Here is a 21,871-nt window from a genome sequence, read left to right on the forward strand (position 1 = left end):
GCTGCCCAGTTTACCCTTAACAGCTCCTACACCCTGTAGTTCAGGGCCAGACAGTCAGCTCCGTAGGTCCACTAGGGCCACTAGGGGCCAGTTACCCGCACGTTGGAGGATTTGAAGTGTATAAATTGTTTTATTTGTGGTTACCTGTTTTTCTTGTTGCTTGTGTATAATTATGTGTTTCTAGTTATTTTTAGGAGTCCTTGGTGGATTTACCGGGAATCCTTTGTACATAGTTGGAGCGTAACCCAGGACGGACTAAAGACTGTTAAGGACTCGGGGCAGGACAGACCCCTACCTGGTTACGTCTCCCTGTTTTGGTGAAATGGACACCTTGCTTTCTTCAAAGACTGCACCCGGTTACGGACATGCCGTGACCACCTTTATGTGTTTCTTTATTGTTATTGTTATATCTTGTTATGTTTTTCTAAAATATGTTTAGTCCCGGAGTACTAAATTTCACTAGGGGGGAATGTGGCACCCCAGGGGTCTGGTTTTCCACAGTAACAGCAATGTTATGTCTGAGAGCAGGTGGGAGGTCTCTTGGTCAGGGATCCTATGCATGCCACACCTCCTGCCCAGTCCTGGGAGGGGAAGAACTTCCCCTATATAAACCTAGGGCTGAGGCAGGGTGAGGGAGTGGAGAAGAAGCAGAGAAAAGAAGCAAATATAGGAAGAAACAACAGGAGCTCTGTGGGAGCAGTGTTACAAGGAGTCAGGGGCTGGCAGCTGCAGAGCTCGCCCTGACTGAGAAGTTATCACCGGACCCGGAGTCCGAGGCTGTGGGGACTAACTCCTATCCAGCAGCAGAAACCGACCGGCAGGGGATTGCAGGTCCTCTGGCCCAGAAACCCGAAGGCCCCGAGTCACCGGCCATACGGGTGAGCACCACACGGTACACTCAGGGACGTGGGCTACTTATACCCGCCTCTAGCAAGGTAGCCAGAAGAGTATCGTTAGTTTGGGAGGCCTACAACTCCGCCTGGCCAGGGGAGATCCCATCTGCTCAAGGACTGACCAGGCCCCAATCGCTAGCCAGTACTCCGGGAGGGTCTATCTTTGTCACCAGTAAAGACCCTGAACTACACAGTACCGTCTCCGAGTGGTTCCTGCTACCCCCATCATCCACGTCGGCTGCCCTGAGGCCATACCCCTCCCGTTGGGGGTTATACTATCACGCTGCACAATCCTACCACCGGCCTCAGCGGTCTGCCCTGCAGCAGCAGCTCCCTGGCTGCACTCAACGGGTGGCGTAGTCGTCCAACATCTACCGCTAAAACAGCGCCACTTAGTCTGACTCCCTGGGCACGGACCGGGTCACCGCCACGAGACTACAACCCTCAACAGATCCGGCTCCGGGTAAGCTCCCGCGTGCGCAACGCAGCGCGACACAGGCCCAGGGGCGCGTCACTATCATAAAAAAATAAAGTTTCAAAAAGCAGATATGAACCAATAAATAACTTAAGATTTATGACAATAAAAAATTAGTCCAAAATAAAAAAATTAGAATACAAAAAACAAAAAGAAATATATATAAAAAAACACTCTATAAAACCTAAAAAAAATCAGAGGGGAATCACATTATGGCAAATCAAATATGAAATAAATAATAAAATGTAATGACTTCACAGAGAAAAACAAGAGGGGGAGGGAAGAAAATCCCTACACAGGATAATAAATATATTCAGGGAATCAAAGATATGTGTAACGGGTCTGGGAGGCGGAACTTCTGAGCTACTATACAAGGGGGCAGTCCTTGTAAGGGAGCGGGTGGCGACTAGGGAAGACGGGCAGGCAGTCACAGCAGGTGACCGGGACAGTCTCTGAGTGAACGGGCTGGAGGTCACGGCAAGTGACCGGGGCAGTCTCTGGATGAACGGGCAGGAGGTCACGGCAAGTGACCGGGGCAGTCTCTGGATGAACGGGCAGGAGGTCACGGCAAATGACCGGGGCAGTCTCTGGATGAACGGGCAGGAGGTCACGTCAAGTGACCGGGGCAGTCTCTGGGTAAAGGGTAGGTACGAACGGTGATGGCAGAGCCTCCAGGTAGGCTAGCAGGCAGATGGTTGATGTGTGCTCCCAGGTGAGCAAGCGAGAGTCTCTGGAATGGCAGGTGGTCACAGCACGTGATGGCGGAGCCTCCAGGTAGGCTAGCAGGCAGGTAACAGGTGTGCGCTCCCAGGTGAGCGGGCAGGAGTCTCTGGAATGGCAGGTGGTCACAGCACGTGACGGCGGAGCCTCCAGGTAGGCTAGCAGGCAGGTAGCAGATGTGCGCTCCCAGGTGAGCGGGCAAGCTGGTCTATAGACAGACTGACAGGAGTTGGAGGGCAGACCGTCGGACCTCAGGCTAGCAGGCAGGTAGCAGAGGAGCGCTCCCAGGTGAGCGGGCAAGCTGGTCCTTAGACAGACTGACAGGAGTCGGTAGGCAGACCGTCGGACCTCAGGCTAGCAGGCAGGTAAGCAGAATATCAGGCAGGAATCAGACAGCAAACTGGCAGGAATCTGGCAGGTAACTGGCAACGGGACCTGAGGGCTGAAGCAGAGTAGTGAACAGTGCAACAACATTGCTCGGGCACCTCCATTTTGGAGGAGGTGCCTTATATATGGTGAAGTCCTCCGGCCATTGGCCGGGGACTCCTTAGGACGGCGCGCGCGGCCCCTTTAAGAGGGAGGGAGCGCGCGCGCCCTAAGCACAGTGGCCGGGAAGGAGCGCGCGCTGCCAGCAGAGCGGGAGGAGGACGCCGGGCTCGGAGCAGAGAGGTGAGGGGAACAGCGTCCCTGCCTAGCAGAGGGCAGGGACGCCGGCGCTACAATATGATTGACTAGAAGGAAATATAAGCCTTTGTTATATATAAAATATTTAGTTTGAATAAATATTTTTGGGGATTTTTCATTATCATAAATCTTGATAAGTTATTTATAGGTTCATTATTTAGCCAATGGTATCAAACTGCGTAGGAACACGACACCCTGCAAAGGGTAATGGTATCACCAAAGCTGTCATTTTTAAGTGGAATAACAGAGGAATGATGCAGCAGAATTTTATTGATTGGACATACAAGTATTATCTGTAATAGGACGGCAGCCCGATCCTCTATCAAAACTTGAACTAGCAGAGGCGTCAGGTTTGAGAAATAAAATGCATTATTAACTAGGATCTTGCATTATGTTACCATGTCCTTACAAAAAAAAAAAAAGACTGATTTTTTTTTTCCAATAATGAAAAATGTTAGCAGACTGCTCCACACTTGACTATATCTTATATAGCTGAAAAAAACAAACAAAAAAAGGAGCGCCAGCTGACTAGCACGGTAGGTCCACACAGGGAGTAGGAGAGTTGAAGGATTGACGCTCGATTTAGGATCCTGACGAAGGGGAAACCTGAAACTGGTAGATTTGGCTCTGTTTATTTGTTATTGAGTTGTAAAAGTTTTTTTTTATCTATTAAATTATTTCTGCGCGCCCTAAGCACAGTGGCCGGGAAGGAGCGCGCGCTGCCAGCAGAGCGGGAGGAGGACGCCGGGCTCGGAGCAGAGGGGTGAGGGGAACAGCGTCCCTGCCTAGCAGAGGGCAGGGACGCCGGCGCTACAGTACCCCCCCCTTTAGGCCCCCCCTTTTTTAGGCCAGAGAGAAATTTAGCTAGGATGAGAGGGGCATGGATGTTCTCCCGGGGCTCCCACGTTCTCTCTTCAGGACCAAACCCCTTCCAATCTACTAGAAAAAAGGTCTTCCCTCTTACCCTTTTGGTGGCCAGAATGTTCTCTACCTCAAATTCGTTTTCAGCGGAAACCGGAGCAGGAGGCGTACCTGTAGACTTGGAAAAAGAGTTAAGTACCACAGGTTTGAGGAGAGATACATGGAAGGAGTTAGGGATCCGCAAGTTGGCCGGGAGTTTCAATTTATAGGCCACCGGGTTGATCTGACTGATGACCTCCAGAGGACCGATGAACCGAGGCCCTAACTTATAGGAAGGAATCTTGATCCGGACATACTTGGACGAGAGCCAGACCTTATCCCCTGGACGGAATTGAGGAGGATCCAGACGTTTTTTGTCAGCATGTCTTTTCATACGCTCGGATGACAGAAGGAGTGCGGATCGGGTACTCTCCCATATGGAGGAAAATTTGTTAACAAGAGATTCCGCAGCCGGATTGTCCACCGAGGTGGAGACGGGAAATGGGATCCGAGGATGCTGACCGAAGACAACAAAAATCGGGGATTTGGAGGAAGATTCGCTCTCGTGATTGTTGTAAGAAAATTCGGCCCATGGCAGGAGATCCACCCAGTCTGAATGGTGGGCATTAACGAAGTGCCGGAGGTAACTGGTCAGGTTCTGATTGATCCGCTCCACTTGACCATTAGACTGTGGGTGGTAAGCGGAGGAGAAGTCCAGGGTGACGTCTAGCAGTTTACAAGTGGCTCTCCAGAAGCGTGAGGTGAACTGTACCCCACGATCCGACACGATGTGGAGGGGCAGGCCATGAAGACGGAAGATGTGGCGGATAAAGTCTTTAGCCAGCTCGGGTGCAGACGGGAGGCTTGGCAGGGGAACGAAATGAGCCATCTTGGAAAAGCGGTCAGCGACCACCCAAATGACCGTACAACCGGCAGAGACGGGGAGATCAGTTATAAAGTCCATTGCTATATGCTGCCAGGGGGCAGCAGGTACTGGGAGCGGAAGGAGGCGACCGGCTGGCAGATGTCTCAGAACCTTGTTGCGGGCGCAGGACACACAGGCAGAAACAAAGTCAATTACGTCCTTGTGCAGGGTAGGCCACCAGTAGTGCCGGGTAATAAGCTGGAGGGTCTTTTTCTGACCGGCGTGGCCAGCTAGTTTAGACGAGTGACCCCAGTGTAGGATCTTCTCCCGATCAGGTACTGATACGAACGTCTTACCGGGAGGGAGACGATTTAGACTCACGGGAGCCACCTGCATTACTCTGGCGGGATCGATGATGTGTTTCGGTTCCTCCTCGAGATCAGACACCAGAAAGGATCGGGACAAGGCGTCCGCCTTGATGTTTTTGTCAGCCGGGCGAAAATGAAGAATAAAATCAAAGCGAGCAAAAAACAAGGACCACTGAGCTTGGCGCGGGTTAAGTCTCTGGGCATGCTGGAGGTAAGCCAAGTTCTTGTGGTCAGTGTAAATTATTACCGGGTGAAGAGCCCCTTCGAGCAGGTAACGCCACTCTTCCAATGCCAGCTTGATGGCCAATAACTCTCGATCTCCTATGGAATAGTTGCGCTCAGAAGAGGAGAAGAGTTTGGAGAAGAAGCCACAAGTTACCATTCTCCCGGAAGATGATTTTTGGGTAAGTACCGCTCCGGCTCCAGAGGAGGAGGCGTCAACCTCCAGGAAGAACTGCTTGTTGCCATCTGGGCGATGCAGCACCGGGGCGGAAGAGAAGGCCTGTTTTAAGGAAAGAAAGGCCTCCTCTGCTTCGGGCGGCCACTCTCTGGGATTAGTGCCCTTACGGGTGAGCGCGGAAATTGGGGCAGTCCGGGAAGAGAAGTGCGGAATGAAGAGGCGGTAGTAGTTGGCGAAGCCCAGGAACCGCTGAATGGCCTTCAACCCCTCCGGTCGGGGCCATTTCTCGATGGCAGACAGTTTCTCTGGATCCATTCGAAGGCCGGTCTGAGAAATAATGTAGCCCAAAAACGGAAGCGAGGTCTGCTCAAAGAGGCACTTCTCATATTTAGCGAAGAGGTGATTCTGCCTGAGCCTGAACAGGACCTGACGAACGTCTCTCCGGTGAGTCTGGAGATCCGGAGAGAATACCAAGATGTCGTCCAGGTACACCACTACGCAGGAGTAGAGAAGGTCCCGGAAGATGTCATTGACCAACTCTTGAAAGACGGCAGGAGCGTTACAGAGACCAAAGGGCATTACCAGATATTCATAGTGGCCGTCCCGGGTGTTGAATGCAGTCTTCCATTCATCCCCTTGACGGATACGGACCAGGTTGTACGCCCCACGGAGGTCCAGTTTGGTGAAGATTCTAGCCCCCCTCAGACGATCAAATAATTCTGGAATGAGCGGAAGGGGGTACTTATTCTTCACCGTGATCTGGTTAAGGCCTCTATAGTCTATACAGGGACGGAGAGAGCCGTCCTTCTTTTTTACGAAAAAGAAGCCTGCTCCCGCCGGGGAGGTAGATTTCCGGATGAATCCCCTGGCCAAATTCTCCTCAATATATTCGGACATCGACCGGGTCTCAGCAGCGGACAATGGGTAAATACGCCCACGGGGAGGCGTAGTACCGGGTAACAGGTCGATAGGACAGTCGTATGGTCTATGAGGGGGTAATGTCTCTGCCTCCTTTTTATTAAAGACATCAGCAAATGACCAATAGGGAATCGGAAGTCCAGGTAGATTAGTTGGGGTAGGAGAAGGACGGGCGGGATGAACAGGAACCAAACAAGTCTTATGACAGTCCTGTCCCCAGCGAAGGACTTCTCCGGTCTGCCAGTCAAGCACGGGTGCATGTCTCTGGAGCCAAGGTAGACCTAGTAAGAGGGCGTGAGAGAGTCCAGGCAGAACATGAAAAGAGATGCTCTCAGAATGCAGCATTCCCACCTGCAGAGTTACGGATTCGGTGATGAGTTGGATGGGACGTGGTAAGAGGCCCCCATCCACAGCAGCGACAGATAATGGTATAGCCAGAGGTTTGGTGGGAATGCGGTATTTTTCTACCAGGGCCTGTGAAATAAGATTCCCGGCCGCTCCAGAGTCAAGTTGGGCTAGTTCGAAATAACGATTCTCCCCGCAGATAATTGAGACTGACAGCAGCAGAGATGGAGAGGATTTATTCTTGTCTAGGTCGACCTCTCTGAGCGAACCTAGACACAGGCGTTTCCCGACCTCTCCGGGCAGGTACGGATCCGCTGCTCCTTACTACCACAGTAGAAGCAGCTCCCCTCGGCACGGCGTAAGTCCTGACGGGTTTTGACCATCTTGGTCTGGTCGACCTGCATAGGCTCAGGAGAGTGTACCTGGGGAGAAACGGAGGGAGTGACGGATTTCTGAAAAGTAGGAGCTAGACGTGGAAACCTCCTCTCACGGGTGACTTCTTTGGCACGCTCCTGGAACCGTAGGTCAATCCGGGTGGCAAGAGTTATTAGGTCATCGAGAGTGGTAGGAATGTCTCGACCGGCAAGTTCATCTTTAATACGGCCGGACAGACCCTCCCAGAAGACAGATACCAGAGCGTCGTTATCCCAGGCCAGCTCCGAGGCAAGGGTACGGAACCGTATGGCATATTGGCCCACGGTGAGACTTCCCTGACGGAGGCGTAGCGGAGATGACGCGGATGAGGTCTTCCGTCCAGGTTCGTCGAAGACTTTCCGGAAAGCCGTGAGAAAGGCAGGCAAGTCGGACACCAGGGGGTCTCCTCTCTCCCATAGAGGATTTAGCCAGGCCAGGGCCTCCCCGGTGAGATGGGACATGATGAAGGCAATTTTGGCCCGGTCGGAGTTAAACTGGTGGGACAGGAGTTCAAAGTGCAGGGTGCACTGATTTATAAAGCCCCGAGCCTGAGCGGAGTCGCCTCCGAAGCGAGGAGGTGCGGAAAGCCGGGGTCCGGGGTAGGATACCATAGTATTGGTGGGCAGCGGAGCTGCAGGATTGCGAGTCATGGCTCTGGCGGTGGTTGCTGGTGGAGCAGTCAGAGTGTCCAGGCGAGTATTGACATTCCGCAGGTGACCCAGGATGGACTCCTGTTGGGACCTCTGACGGGACAGTTCATGACACAGGTCCGAGAGTGAGGGAGCTTGGGTGCCACCGGGTTCCATGGCCCGAGCAAACTGTAACGGGTCTGGGAGGCGGAACCTCTGAGCTACTATACAAGGGGGCGGTCCTTGTAAGGGAGCGGGTGGCGACCAGGGAAGACGGGCAGGCAGTCACAGCAGGTGACCGGGACAGTCTCTGAGTGAACGGGCTGGAGGTCACGGCAAGTGACCGGGGCAGTCTCTGGATGAACGGGCAGGAGGTCACGGCAAGTGACCGGGGCAGTCTCTGGATGAACGGGCAGGAGGTCACGGCAAGTGACCGGGGCAGTCTCTGGATGAACGGGCAGGAGGTCACGGCAAGTGACCGGGGCAGTCTCTGGGTAAAGGGTAGGTACGACCTGTGATGGCAGAGCCTCCAGGTAGGCTAGCAGGCAGATGGTTGATGTGTGCTCCCAGGTGAGCAAGCGAGAGTCTCTGGAATGGCAGGTGGTCACAGCACGTGACGGCGGAGCCTCCAGGTAGGCTAGCAGGCAGGTAACAGGTGTGCGCTCCCAGGTGAGCGGGCAGGAGTCTCTGGAATGGCAGGTGGTCACAGCACGTGACGGCGGAGCCTCCAGGTAGGCTAGCAGGCAGGTAACAGGTGTGCGCTCCCAGGTGAGCGGGCAGGAGTCTCTGGAATGGCAGGTGGTCACAGCACGTGACGGCGGAGCCTCCAGGTAGGCTAGCAGGCAGGTAGCAGATGTGCGCTCCCAGGTGAGCGGGCAAGCTGGTCTATAGACAGACTGACAGGAGTTGGAGGGCAGACCGTCGGACCTCAGGCTAGCAGGCAGGTAGCAGAGGAGCGCTCCCAGGTGAGCGGGCAAGCTGGTCCTTAGACAGACTGACAGGAGTCGGTAGGCAGACCGTCGGACCTCAGGCTAGCAGGCAGGTAAGCAGAATATCAGGCAGGAATCAGACAGCAAACTGGCAGGAATCTGGCAAGTAACTGGCAACGGGACCTGAGGGCTGAAGCAGAGTAGTGAACAGTGCAACAACATTGCTCGGGCACCTCCATTTTGGAGGAGGTGCCTTATATATGGTGAAGTCCTCCGGCCATTGGCCGGGGACTCCTTAGGATGGCGCGCGCGGCCTCCTTAAGAGGGAGGGAGCGCGCGCGCGCCCTAAGCACAGTGGCCGGGGAGGAGTGCGCGCTGCCAGCAGAGCGGGAGGAGGACGCCGGGCTCAGAGCAGAGGGGTGAGGGGAACAGCGTCCCTGCCTAGCAGAGGGCAGGGACGCCGGCGCTACAATATGATTGACTAGAAGGAAATATAAGCCTTTGTTCTATATAAAATATTTAGTTTGAATAAATATTTTTGGGGATTTTTCATTATCATAAATCTTGATAAGTTATTTATAGGTTCATTATTTAGCCAATGGTATCAAACTGCGTAGGAACACGACACCCTGCAAAGGGTAATGGTATCACCAAAGCTGTCATTTTTAAGTGGAATAACAGAGGAATGATGCAGCAGAATTTTATTTATTGGACATACAAGTATTATCTGTAATAGGACGGCAGCCCGATCCTCTATCAAAACTTGAACTAGCAGAGGCGTCAGGTTTGAGAAATAAAATGCATTATTAACTAGGATCTTGCATTATGTTACCATGTCCTTACAAAAAAAAAAAAAAGACTGATTTTTTTTTTCCAATAATGAAAAATGTTAGCAGACTGCTCCACACTTGACTATATCTTATATAGCTGAAAAAAACAAACAAAAAAAGGAGCGCCAGCTGACTAGCACGGTAGGTCCACACAGGGAGTAGGAGAGTTGAAGGATTGACGCTCGATTTAGGATCCTGACGAAGGGGAAACCTGAAACTGGTAGATTTGGCTCTGTTTATTTGTTATTGAGTTGTAAAAGTTTTTTTTTATCTATTAAATTATTTCTGCGGGTCTCTGGCAGGATTGGCAATCACTACAGTAATGTGGTGTAATTTCCACTGCATTGCTCAGTGTGCAAGGAGGAGAGGCTGACCTGGAAGAAGGTGGGATAGGAATCTTTCTCCCCTCTATGAAGTAAGTGGAGCTTCAATCCTTCAACTCTTCGTGTGGACCTACCATGCTCGTAGGCTGGCGCTCCTTTTTTTTGTTGTTTTTTTTCAGCTGTCTTACAATACGGCAGCTGATAAGAATGCCTGGACCTGGTAGCAGCAGTCTGATTGAGCTGTAACAAAGTTGTCCACATTCAAGATATCTATTTCGTGTGTTTTGTTTGTTTTTCTTCCCCTCCTCAGAAGTGCTCCTTTTCAGCCTTTTTTCTTGCTTTTTCCTTATATTATATATAGCTCATTATATTTCTGCAGGAAAGTATTAGATATTTTTATTTTAGTATACATTTGTTCTGATACAAAGCAAAGTACTCTATAGAGTTTAATTCTGAGTTTTGGAATTTTTCTTAGTTTCCCTCCTGGAAAAATTGCTTCACCGGCCACTGTCCCGACCACAAGGTCACTCATCCTTTGCAGCGGGATTAGTCACTCGGAGACAAATAAACAAAATTCAGTCTTAAAGCTATTGTGGTTTTATGGAGCAAATGTGGTTCCCCACGAGAACAAATCCATTTTTTCACATTTTTTTTCTACAGAAAGATCCAGCTGTGGTTTGTCTAATCTATGGGAGTTTCAAAAATGATTTCAAGTCTCAAGGGGGCGAATATGTGTAATTTACAAATACTGTCTATTTTGTAAAATATAACAGCATAGGTTATCCTGGCTGGACCATCCAGACATTGATAAATAGCATCGCCATTAAGTCTTTAAATTTCAATGTCACATTTGATGATAATTATCAAATGTGATATGTACAGGGGCGTAACTGCGACTGGGCCTGACTGGTCAGGGGCCCAATGAGGCCAGTAAAAACTTCAAGTGGATGTGCGTCCTCAGTCGCACATCCAGCTGAAGTGTATTGCACCGTGTAGACTCAGTGTCCGTGCGCGGCAATACACACTGCCGGACAATCAGAGTCCAGCAGCTAACGTTGGCGTGCACGTGACCAGGGGCGTATGGCAGTGATGACATGCGCTCCTGTCGCACACTGAAGTCAGCTGCTGGCTTCAGAAGAGGACGCCGCACAGAGGGAAAGTGAGTATTTATTTTAACACCAAAGGCCGTTTGCACGTTAATGACCAGGCCAATTTTTACAATTCTGACCACTGTCTTTTTATGAGGTAATAACTTTGGAACACTTCAACGGATCCCATTGATTCGGAGACTGTTTTTTCATGACATGGAAGTTGTACTTCATGATAGTGGTAAAACTTATTTGATGTGACTGGCGTATATTTGTGAAAAAATTGGAAAATGGGCAAAAATGCCGCAATTTTGCAAAAATTTTGCAATTTTCAAACTTTGAATTTTCATGCCCTTAAATCAGAGATATGTCACACAAAATAGTTAATAAATAACATTTCCCACATGTCTACTATACATCAGCACAATTTTGGAACCAAAATTTTTTTTTGTTAGGAAGTTATAAGGGTTAAAAGTTGACCACTCATTTTTCCAACAAAATTTACAAAACCCATGTTTTTAGGGACCACATCACATTTGAAGTGATTTTGTGGGGCCTTTATAACAGAAAATACCCAAAAGTGACACCATTCTAAAAACTACACCCCTCAAGGTGCTCAAAACCACATTCAAGAAGTTTATTAACCCTTCAGGTGTTTCACAGGAATTTTTGGAATGTGGAAGAAAACAATGAACATTTAACTTTTTTTCACAAAAATTTTAATTTAGACCCAATTTTTTTTACTTTCACAAGGGTAACAGGAAAAACTAGACCCCAAAATTTGTTGTGCAATTTCTCCTGAGCACGTCGATACCCCATATATGGGGGGAAACCACTGATTGGGCGCACGGCCTGGCTTGGAAGGGAAGGAGCGCCATTTTAACTCCCAGGTGCTTCACAGAAGTTTATAACATTGAGCCGTAAAAGTTAAATTTTCAAGTTTTTTTCCACAAAATTTTTTTTCAGCTCCAAATTTTGCATTTTCATTTGGGTAACAGGAGAAATTGCACCATACCATTTGTTGTGCAATTTCTCCTGAATAAGCCAATACCCCATATGTGGGGGAAAAACACTGTTTGGGCGCACGGCAGGGCTCGGAAGGGAAGGAGCACCATTTGACTTTTTAAATGTAAAATTTGCCTGAGTAATTATCGGACGCCATGTCACGTTTGGAGAGCCCCTGATGTGCCTAAACAGTGGAAACTCCCCACAAGTGACACCATTTTGCAATCTAGACCCCTCAGGGAACTTATCTAGATGTGTGGTGAACACCTTGAACCCCCAAGTGTTTCACAGAAGTTTTAGAACACGGAGCCGTGAAAAAAATAAAACAATCCAATTTTTTCCCACAAAAATGTTTTTTATCCTAAAATTTTGCATTTTCAAAGGAGTAGCAGGAAAAAATGGACCTCAAAATTTGTTGTGCAATTTCTCCTGAGCACACAGATACCCCATATGTGGGGAAAAATATTGTTTGGGCACATGGCAGGGCTCAGAAAGGAAGGAGTGACATTTTGGAAGCCAGACTTTGATGGAATGGTCTGCGTGTCATATCGCGTTTGAAGGGTCTCTGATGTGCCTAAACAGTGGAAAACACCCACAAATGACCCCATTTTGAAAACTAGACCCCTCAATGAATTTATTTAGATGTGTGGTGAGCACCTTGAACCCACAGATGCTTCATAGAATTTTACAACGTGGATCTGTAAAAATGAAAAAAATATTTTTCCCACAAAAATGTTGCTTGAGCCCCAAATTTTGTCATTTTCAGAAGGATAGCAGGAGAAAATGGACCCCACAATTTGTTGTGCAATTTTTCCTTTGCATGCAGATACCCCATATGTGGTTGAAAACTACCTTTGATGCACAGTGCAAAGCTCAGAAGGGACGAAGCACCATATTGGAGTTCAGATTTTGCTAGACTGGTTTAAGGGTGCCATGTCACATTCGCAGAGCCCCTGAGGTGCCAGAACAGCAGACCCCCCATAAGAGACCCCATTTTACAAACTACACCTCTCAATGATTTAATCTAGGGGTGCAGTGAGCATATTGACACCACAGGTGGATCACAGAATTTTATACCATTGGGCAGTGAAGAAAAAATTACCGTATTTTTCGGACTATAAGACGCACCGGACCATAGAGACGCACCTAGGTTTTAGAGGAGGAAAATAAAAAATAAAAAAATGTAAGCAAAAAATGTGGTCATGATGCACTTTTAAGGGGGAGTGGGTCTTTTGCTGACACTGGTATAGGGGTAATGTCCCCCAATTCTGACAATATCCCCCATCCTGGTATATATCCCCCCCCCCTTCCTTTTATACGGGGTCCCCATCCCCATCCTGCCTGGCATCCCTCCATCCTGGTATGCATGGCACCCCTCATCCCTATCCTGGTATGCATGGCACCCCTCATCCCTATCCTGGTATGCATGGCACCCCTAATCCCTATCCTGATATGCATGGCACAGCAATCCCCATCCTGGTATGCATGGCACAGCATCCCCATCCTGGTATGCATGACACCCCTCATCCCTGTCCTGGTATGCATGGTACCACTCATCCCTATCCTGGTATGCATGGCACCCCTCATCCCTATCCTGGTATGCATGGCACCCCTCATCCCTATCCTGATATGCATGGCACCCCTCATCCCTGTCCTGGTATGCATGGCACCACTAATCCCTGTCCTGGTATGTATGGCACCCCTCATCCCTGTCCTGATATGCATGGTCCCCCTAATCCCCATCATGCTGCACATTAAAAAAAAAAAAAAACACTCCTACTCACCTTTCTTCTCTCCTCCAGCGCTGTATCCTGTCTGCCCGCACTGATCTCTCCATCAGTGCGGGCAGTGCGGATCTTGCCATGCGCGGCTCACATGGAGAGATCAGCTGCCGTAAATCACTGCTCCCCACGCCGGGTCTGTGTGCGCAGGGAGCTGTGACTTCACTATAAGACGCACCCCCCATTTTCCTCCAAAATTTTGGAGGAAAAAAGTGCGTCTTATAGTCTGAAAAATACGGTACTTATATTTTTACAACCAAAATTTTGTTTTAGCCCCAGATTTTACTTGGGAGGAACGGAGCTATATTTGCCTCCTGGAGCGTAGATTTTTCTAGAATAGTATGCGGACTCCAAATTCAGAGCCCCTAAGTGCTAGAATAGCATAATCCCTCCTCAAGTGACCCCATTTTGGAAATTATACCCCTTTAGGAATTTATCTACAGGTGTAGTGACTATTTTGACTCCATGTGTCTTTTCCAGAAACAAGCAGCAGCGGATGTTGCAGAGTGAAAATTTCAAACTGCCGTTGTAGTGAACTGAACGTTGTGCAAAACATATGGACACTAACTACGGTTTAGGCACACACTGGAGCTCAGAAGGGGTGAGGGGCATTTGGATCTGGGAGCACAGAATTTTCTCAGTTTCTTTTGGGGGATGATGAGCCATGGTGCTTTCCCAGTACCTTTGTGCTACCTGTAATGTGGAAGCCCCTATATTTCCGATAACAGATGACGGACCTGAGTGGGGACTTGCTTTATTTTTTGGATTGAGTTGAAGCTTTTATTGTGAACATTTTACATAACATTTTGGATCACATTTATCCTGCGTTTTACGCTGAGCACTTATATCCGGGTTTCCATCTAAATCTCCTAGTGACGTGATTCAGATGAGACTCCAGAGGGACCCGTTCACTAGAATGAGGCAGCACAGTTATTCTGGACTCTGTTCAGCGTTGTCCTTTTCAGAAGTGCACAAAACTGTGGGCAACGGCACTTTTATGCACTCCTATGATACCAGATATGACACCCGCAGACCATTCCATCTGCCTCATTAAAGGGAATCTTCTGCCAGGGTTTGTCTGAATATGTATTTCAGATATTTATATGGAAACCCCGGTGTAAGTGCAGAGCGCAGAATAAATGTGTGTAGAGCATTACTATGATCTTTGGGAGGCAGAATAAAGAAATAAACAGCAGATGAAGAATTGGTTTTATTTATTTTTTACGCCGTTCCTCGTGCGGTATAACTGATTAGATTACTTTATTCTTCGGGTCGGTGCAATTACAGCGATATCAGATTTATAGCGGGTTTTTATGATTGACAGCTGTCACACACTAAAAGACGCCTTTTATTGCAAAAGTAGGCATTAGACCTACCGGTAACAGGGTTTCCAGGAGTCCCTCATGACTCTGTCAGCCGAAATATGGAAAAATTATAGCTATCAAAATATGGCGACTAGTTTTGCGGGACGTCCCTCCTGACCGCACCATCGGGAGGTCGTCCTTCATAGGGACAGGAAACACACAAGAGGTTAAAAGGCCCCTCCCTCCATGCCTACTCCAGTGATTTTTCAAGTACCAAACCAGGATGGATGCAACTCTATTTTATTTGCTTTTCTACAAACCATGTTAACATCACAAGGTCGTTTAAGGAATATCTAGGGAGGGAATGTAATGGGTGCTGTCATGAGGGACTCCTGGAAACCCTATTACCGGTAGGTCTACTGCCTACTTTCCAGGACGTCCCTCCTGACAGCGCCATCAGGAGAATACCAGAGTATACATTTTAGGGTGGGACTACTGCCTGGAGGACCTTCCTTCCGAAGGCCATATCCTGACCTGACAATGTCTAATTTGTAATGTTTGCAGAAGGTGCTTAAATTTGACCAAGTTGCGGCCTTGCAGATTTGGTCCACAGATGCCCCTGCTCTTTCTGCCCATGATGTGGACATAGCTCTGGTAGAATGGGCTCTAATATTCTCTGGAGATTTCCCCTCAGATGAATAGGCCAGCCTTATTACTGAAGTGACCCATCTTGCTAAGGTAGATTTTGTTGCTTTTTTTCCCCCAAACTGTATGAACAGGTTGGAATCTAAACCCCAGTCTTTTGTGACCTCTAGGTACTGTAGCACTGATCTCCTAACATCTAGTGAATGGAAGGTCAATTCTTGATCGTTTTTATAGTCCTGACAAAAAGAGGGTAGGACCACCTCCTGATTCATATGGAAAGGTGTAACTACTTTTGGTAAGAATGTTAGATCTAATCTGAGGATAATACAGTCATCTAGGCATTTCAGATATGGGTCTCTGATTGAAAATGCTTGATCTCTTGGTTATTATTGATAAAATAATTCTCTTGTCCAGACCGACCATCTTCCGATTCCAAAATGACAGTATTTGTTGCTGCAACTGTCTCGAATGGAATTGGCTCCACCTGAACCCTGGTATGGAAGCTGTCATGAGACCCAAGATTTTCATGCATTCTCGGGTGGAGACTTTTCTTCTCCTTGCGAATCTCTTGATCCTGACCCTGAGTTCCGTCTGCTTCTTTTCCGGAAGAAATGACATTTGTTGTTCCGAATCCAGGAGGATTCCCAAAAAGATTTTTCTTTTATCTGGAATAAGGTGTGATTTTTCCCAGTTTATAATCCATCCTAAATTGTTTAGGGTCAGTATTGTTGATGTTAGATTGATCTTCAGCTGTTGAGGAGATTCTGCTAACAGGAAGTTGTCTAGATACTGGATTATCAATATTCCCTGTTCTCTGAGGAATGTCATAACTGGTAAAGATGCGAGGAGCCGAAGAGAGACTAAACGGAAGACAAGTAAACTGGTAATGATGAATGGTGTCTCCATCTTTTAGTGCGAACCGTAAAAACCTTTGACTGTGGTGGTGGATTGGAACATAATAGGCCTCTTTGAGATCTATTGTGCACATGACCATGTTGCATCCGATCAGGGGGATTGTCGACCTGATTGATTCCATTTTTTTTTGTAATCTCCTGATTTGTTTAGTGATTTTAGATTCATTATTGTACGAAAACTGCCTTCGGGTTTCTTTATTGAGAAAAGACCTGAGTAGTAACCTAGGAAGCGTTCAGTCTCTGGCACAGGTATTCCAGCTCCTGAATCCATGAGGTTTTTTTTTACATGTTAGCAGCCTTTTGGAGACCCGGTCGGACTGGGTCGTCAGATGGAATCTTCCCAGCGGGATCTGATCGAATTCTATTTTGTAGCCCTGAGCAATGGATTGGAGAATCCATGGGCTGTTGGAAATGACGGAGTCTTCCACCCACTTTCCTGGCGTCATTTTCTGCGCGTGCTAACACCTGTAGGGGGAAGGGGATTTGTCGAGCTACCTCCTTTCTGGTAGCTCCATCTACCCCCTGACTTCCCTTTCCCGGAATATTCTGATCTCTGCTGCTGGTAACGAGGTTTCCGAAAGGAAGATATCTTAACTTTTTCTTCTGGAAACCCTTTCTTATCGTCTGAAGCTTTCTCCAGGATCTCATCCAATACTGGACCAAAAACCCGGAGACCAGAAAAGGGAATGGCGCATAATTTGTTCTTGGCCTGACTATCCCCTGACCAGGTTTTTAGCCATATTGCCCTTCTTGTTGCTGTAGAAAGGGCTCCATTCCTGGCCGTGAATCTGATTGACTCTGCCGGTGTATCGGCAACAAAACCTGTCGCCATTTTGAGAAGTGGGATTGAGTTGAGGATCTCTTCTCTGGAAGTCTTCCTCTTTAGATGGTCTTCCAGCTGTTCCAGCCATTTGCTCATAGATCTTGCTACCGAAGTGGACGCGATATTGGCTTTTATTATTGCCGCAGAATTTTCCCAGGGTTTTTTTTAAGGAGACTGTCTGCCTTCCATCCCATTTGAGGACTCATAGTCTTTGAAAGATGCAAAATGGGATGGAAGTTTTCTTTTCTACTCTGGCAATCGGGATGTCAATCTTGGGAATCTCGTCCCATAATGTAATATCTTCTGGCTTGAATGGGAGGCGAAATTTGAAGCTTCTGGGAATGACAAGCTTCCTCTCTGCCTCCTCCCACTCTTCAAGAATCATTGTTCTAATATGGTTATTAACCAGGAATACTTTATTCCTGCGGGTTCTCAACCCTCCAAACATTTCATCTTTTACCGAAGATTGTTGGCGAGTGTCCTCAATCTGCATGGTATTCCTCACTGCAGATAATAGAGTATTCATATCTTCCCAGCAGAAGAGATATTTTTTCTTCAGCTTTTGGGGGAATAGCCATAGATCCTTCCCTATCCTCAACCGGAGTCCGAGAAGATTGACAACTCCTCCCCCTCTGAACTGGATTCCAGCTCCTGGCGTGGCCTTTTGTGACTGGGCACACCCTGAGGAGCCTGCGGGGAAACTAAATCCGTAACTGTACTCTGCACTTCCTCACTAACTATAGCCCTCAAGTCCGACATGAAGGAGGAATGCTCTTCTTTAAACACTTTTGCAACACAAGTGGAGCATAGTTGTTTTCCGTAAGCGTTTGGTAGTTTTTTGTTACAAATGGCGCATCTCCTTTTCTTAGGAGCTGAAGTCATAGTGTGTTTCTTAGGTGCCTCATCCTAAAATGACAAGGAGCACAAGACTTTTACTACCATAGACAGATGGAAAAAAAACAGGTGACCAGAGAGGAATGAGCTCAGAACTTACTTGGACTGGAGGTTCAGACATAGCCTCAGAGCGACCAGTGGTTAGATTCGCCATTACTGGTCAACTGAATGAACTGAGAACCTTAGCAGCAAACCCCCTTTAAGTAGTATCTCTCACCTGTCTTCCATCTGAATTGTCAGACAGAAAAAAGGCGTTCTCCCTTTAATTTTCAGTCTGTCGCCTTTTTTTCAAATAGACCGGAAGTGCGTTCCACCGTGGAATGCACGTCGATTACTAGAGGTCCGTGTGTTGCTCCCTCTGTAACCGGAAGTGCGGCTTCCGCAATCTTGGCTGCATGCTGGAGCAGAGCGCAGGGCTGCAGCCGCCGGAACGGAGAGCCCCCTCTGCGAGGGAGACAGATCCCTCTGGCTGAGGGACCCCTGGATACAGCGGGGTTTCAGCTTCCGGACTTCAGCAGGAGGGAAGGGAGGAATGTAAAGACCGCGTCCCGATCCTCCTGCATTCAGATCTCAGGAACTACGCAAGTACTCCTCTTCTGTGTCCGTCCCTGATAGGGACAGTAAAAACACTGGAGTAGGGGTGGAGGGAGGGGCCTTTTAACCTCTTGTGTGTTTCCTGTCCCTATCAAGGATATGAAGGACGACCTCCTGATGGTGCTGTCAGGAGGGACTTCCTGCAAAACTAGTTTTTGCATCACCATATTTTGATAGCTATAATTCTTCCATATTTCGGCTGACAGTCACGTGACGGCTTGTTTTTTGCGGGACCATTTTCTGGCACATGACACTTTTTGATCGCTTTCTATTCTGATTTTTGGGAGGCAGAATGAACAAAAACCATCAATTCAGGAATTGTTTTTTTATGTCGTTTCGTGTGTGGTAAAATTGATAAGGCAGCGCTATTTTTCAGGTCCGTATGATTACAGAGGTACCACATTTATAGCGGTTTTTTTTGTTTTGGCGCTTTTACAAAAAAATTTTATAGAACAAAAATTAATTTTTGCATCTCTATATTCTGAGAGCTAGAACTTTATTTTTCCGCTGATGGAGCTGTATGGTGGCTTGTTTTTTGCGGGACAAGATGATGTTTGCAGCGGTACCATTTATTTACATTAGTCTTTTTGATCACATTTCATTCCACTTTTTGTTCGGCGGTATAATCATTTTTTGCCTTTTTTTTTTTTTTTACGGTGTTCACTGAAGGGGTTAACTAGTGGGACAGTTTAATAGGTCAGGACATTCTAGACGTGGCGATACCAAATGTGTGTACTTTTGTTTATTTGCGCGCAAAATCGCGGAGACTTATCTATACGTCCCTGGTCAATAAGTACCAGGTCACAGGGACGTATGGATACGTCTCACATCAAAAAGTGGTTAAATCAGTGACCATACTACTATATGGATGACTATGGGCTGTGCATTATACTTTATGGATGCCTATGTGACGTGTAGTATATTATATGGAGGACTATGAAGAGTGCATTATACTTCTGCTATGGGACCCCATGACTTCTATGTACGCCCCTGGTTAGTATAATGGTCTATTTTTTTCTATAGGTTAAAGAGCAGTGGCAGAATGGGGGACATATACATATCAGGATGGAGGGTGCATATATTTTATTCAGGTCCCTCAGACTCTACTTACGCCTCTGGATATGGAAATTTAAAGACTTATTTCCCCATTAACAGTAATGTCACCAAACCATAAAATGTAATGAAAAGTTTACACAGGCAGACAGCGCTTCATCTATGCACTGAATGATCTGTAAAAATTCAGTGTGTATAGGCTGGTATGGTTCTCGACAGCATGAGTCCTGTTTACACAGAACCATGTGCTAGTGAGAACGATAATCTTTTGTGCAAAATACAATTATAAGACCTGTACACATTAACTAGTCACCCAAATCATACCGTCAGTCATGTGTCACGATATGCCCCTTGACGCGTGTTTCGAATCTTGCTTCATCAGAAGGGGTTCTGATGAAGCAAGATGCAAAAAGCGCATTCGTCTTTGGTGATCGGCAGCCTGTTTGGACTGAGATTGTGACATGAGCATTCATAGGAACACTCGATGATAATCTTGCACCGTAAATGGACCTCAGGGTCGCAATATCCTCTCTATATACCTCTACAGCTCACCAATGGTCTTAATTTTTTTCCTTACTGTTTTTTTTCTTGAGCCAGCAGTGTATATTGTCTGCATATTTGCACTTATATATCTATATCTGACCTAAAAAAAAATATAAACCATATAAAAATGTTCTATGTACCCCAAAACGGTATTCATAAAACAATTGGCTCGCCATGAAAAAAAAACAAGACCCAAACACTGCTCAAATTGACAGAAAAATCAAAACATAATGGGTCTCAGAAAATTGCTACAGAAACCAACATTTTTCTTAATCACTTCTATAAAAAAAAAAAAAAAAAAAAGTGTTCAAATTTGGCATCACCATAATCATTGACCTGCAAAATCAGGTAATTTTTACCGTAAGATGAACGCTGTTAAAAGCAAAACCCAACAGACATTGCAGGTTTGTTTTTTCACCATTTCATCCCACTTGGAATAGTTTTTTTTTCCTGTTTTTCTTTTCACTGCTTCATGCAATAAAATTAATGGTGTCATTCAAATCTACAACTCATTCCACAAACAAAAAGCTTTCATATGGCTATGTAGACAGAAGAATAAGACGTTATGGCCGTTAAAATCAATAGCGGGGTGGTCCATAGGTCTCACTAAAAATCTGCCTCCAGAGCTTATTTGAAATAAAGTGGGATGTTACCAGTGTGAGACATGTAATGACGGACAGCCTGCTCTCTGCAGAGCTCTATATACCTGACATCTGCAGATTCCTCTCAGGGCTTCAGCTTCCATCTCACAGGCAGTCAGTGCCTCAATATTGTTGCAATACAGCAGAGCTGTGAGAGCTGCAGCTGCTAACGTGTTTGTAAAGAAGCAAAGTTCAGTTCTACTGCTGTGTGTTATTACACATCAGACTGGTAATGCCTCTTTTCATGTAATATAAGTTCTGGAGGCAGATTCTCGGGGAAATCTAAGGCCAGCCCATAGATCTTAAACAGCTCATTTACATTTGAAAAACATCCATTTCTCTGGAATAAGTCATTGGATCGCAGATATCAAGGTATCATTTCATGTCTATTACCTACATGCCCATATAGATGGCTTAGGAGGATTGTTCTTACTGACCTATTCCCATTAAAGAGGGTTATACCAAGTTTTTTAAGGAGATCGAGAGTTTCAAGTAACTATTAAAAATAAGTAGTACTTGTTTCATGAGTTTACCAGCTTTCCCACTTCAGGCTCTAGCTCTAATTTGCAATCAGATCTTAAAAAGTGGGAAGGGACAAGCTGCTATAATGTCTCCTACTCACCGAACACATAAAACGGGAAACTTTATCTTATTTCCTTTGCTAGTACACAGACAAAAGCGACAGAGACATAATAGTAACGAAGATCATCTAGAACAGTACTGAGCTGTGCGGCTGTGAATCCAGCTCTGGGGTAAGCTGGCTACAATCTGCACAATCACTCTGCTTTTCACGCTCTTCCATAGACTTTATTATGCTGTGTGGACCTGCTAGTTTCATTCTGTAGATGTAGTGGGGGGGGGTCTGAATTTTAAAGCCAAGATACAATGCCTAC

The 21,871-nt window shown here is 47.0% G+C and overlaps 1 long non-coding RNA gene across 1 annotated transcript in view; it reads left to right on the forward strand.

The window, feature by feature from the left end:
• LOC141153684 (uncharacterized) overlaps positions 1 to 21,871 on the forward strand; it is a 56,953-nt gene that overhangs the window by 24,628 nt on the left and 10,454 nt on the right. The window lies entirely within an intron of this gene.

Source organism: Phyllobates terribilis, unplaced genomic scaffold (genome assembly GCF_046119375.1).
Source record: "Phyllobates terribilis strain yellow unplaced genomic scaffold, ASM4611937v1 Scaffold_7__3_contigs__length_470593459, whole genome shotgun sequence".
Lineage (NCBI taxonomy): Eukaryota > Metazoa > Chordata > Amphibia > Anura > Dendrobatidae > Phyllobates > Phyllobates terribilis.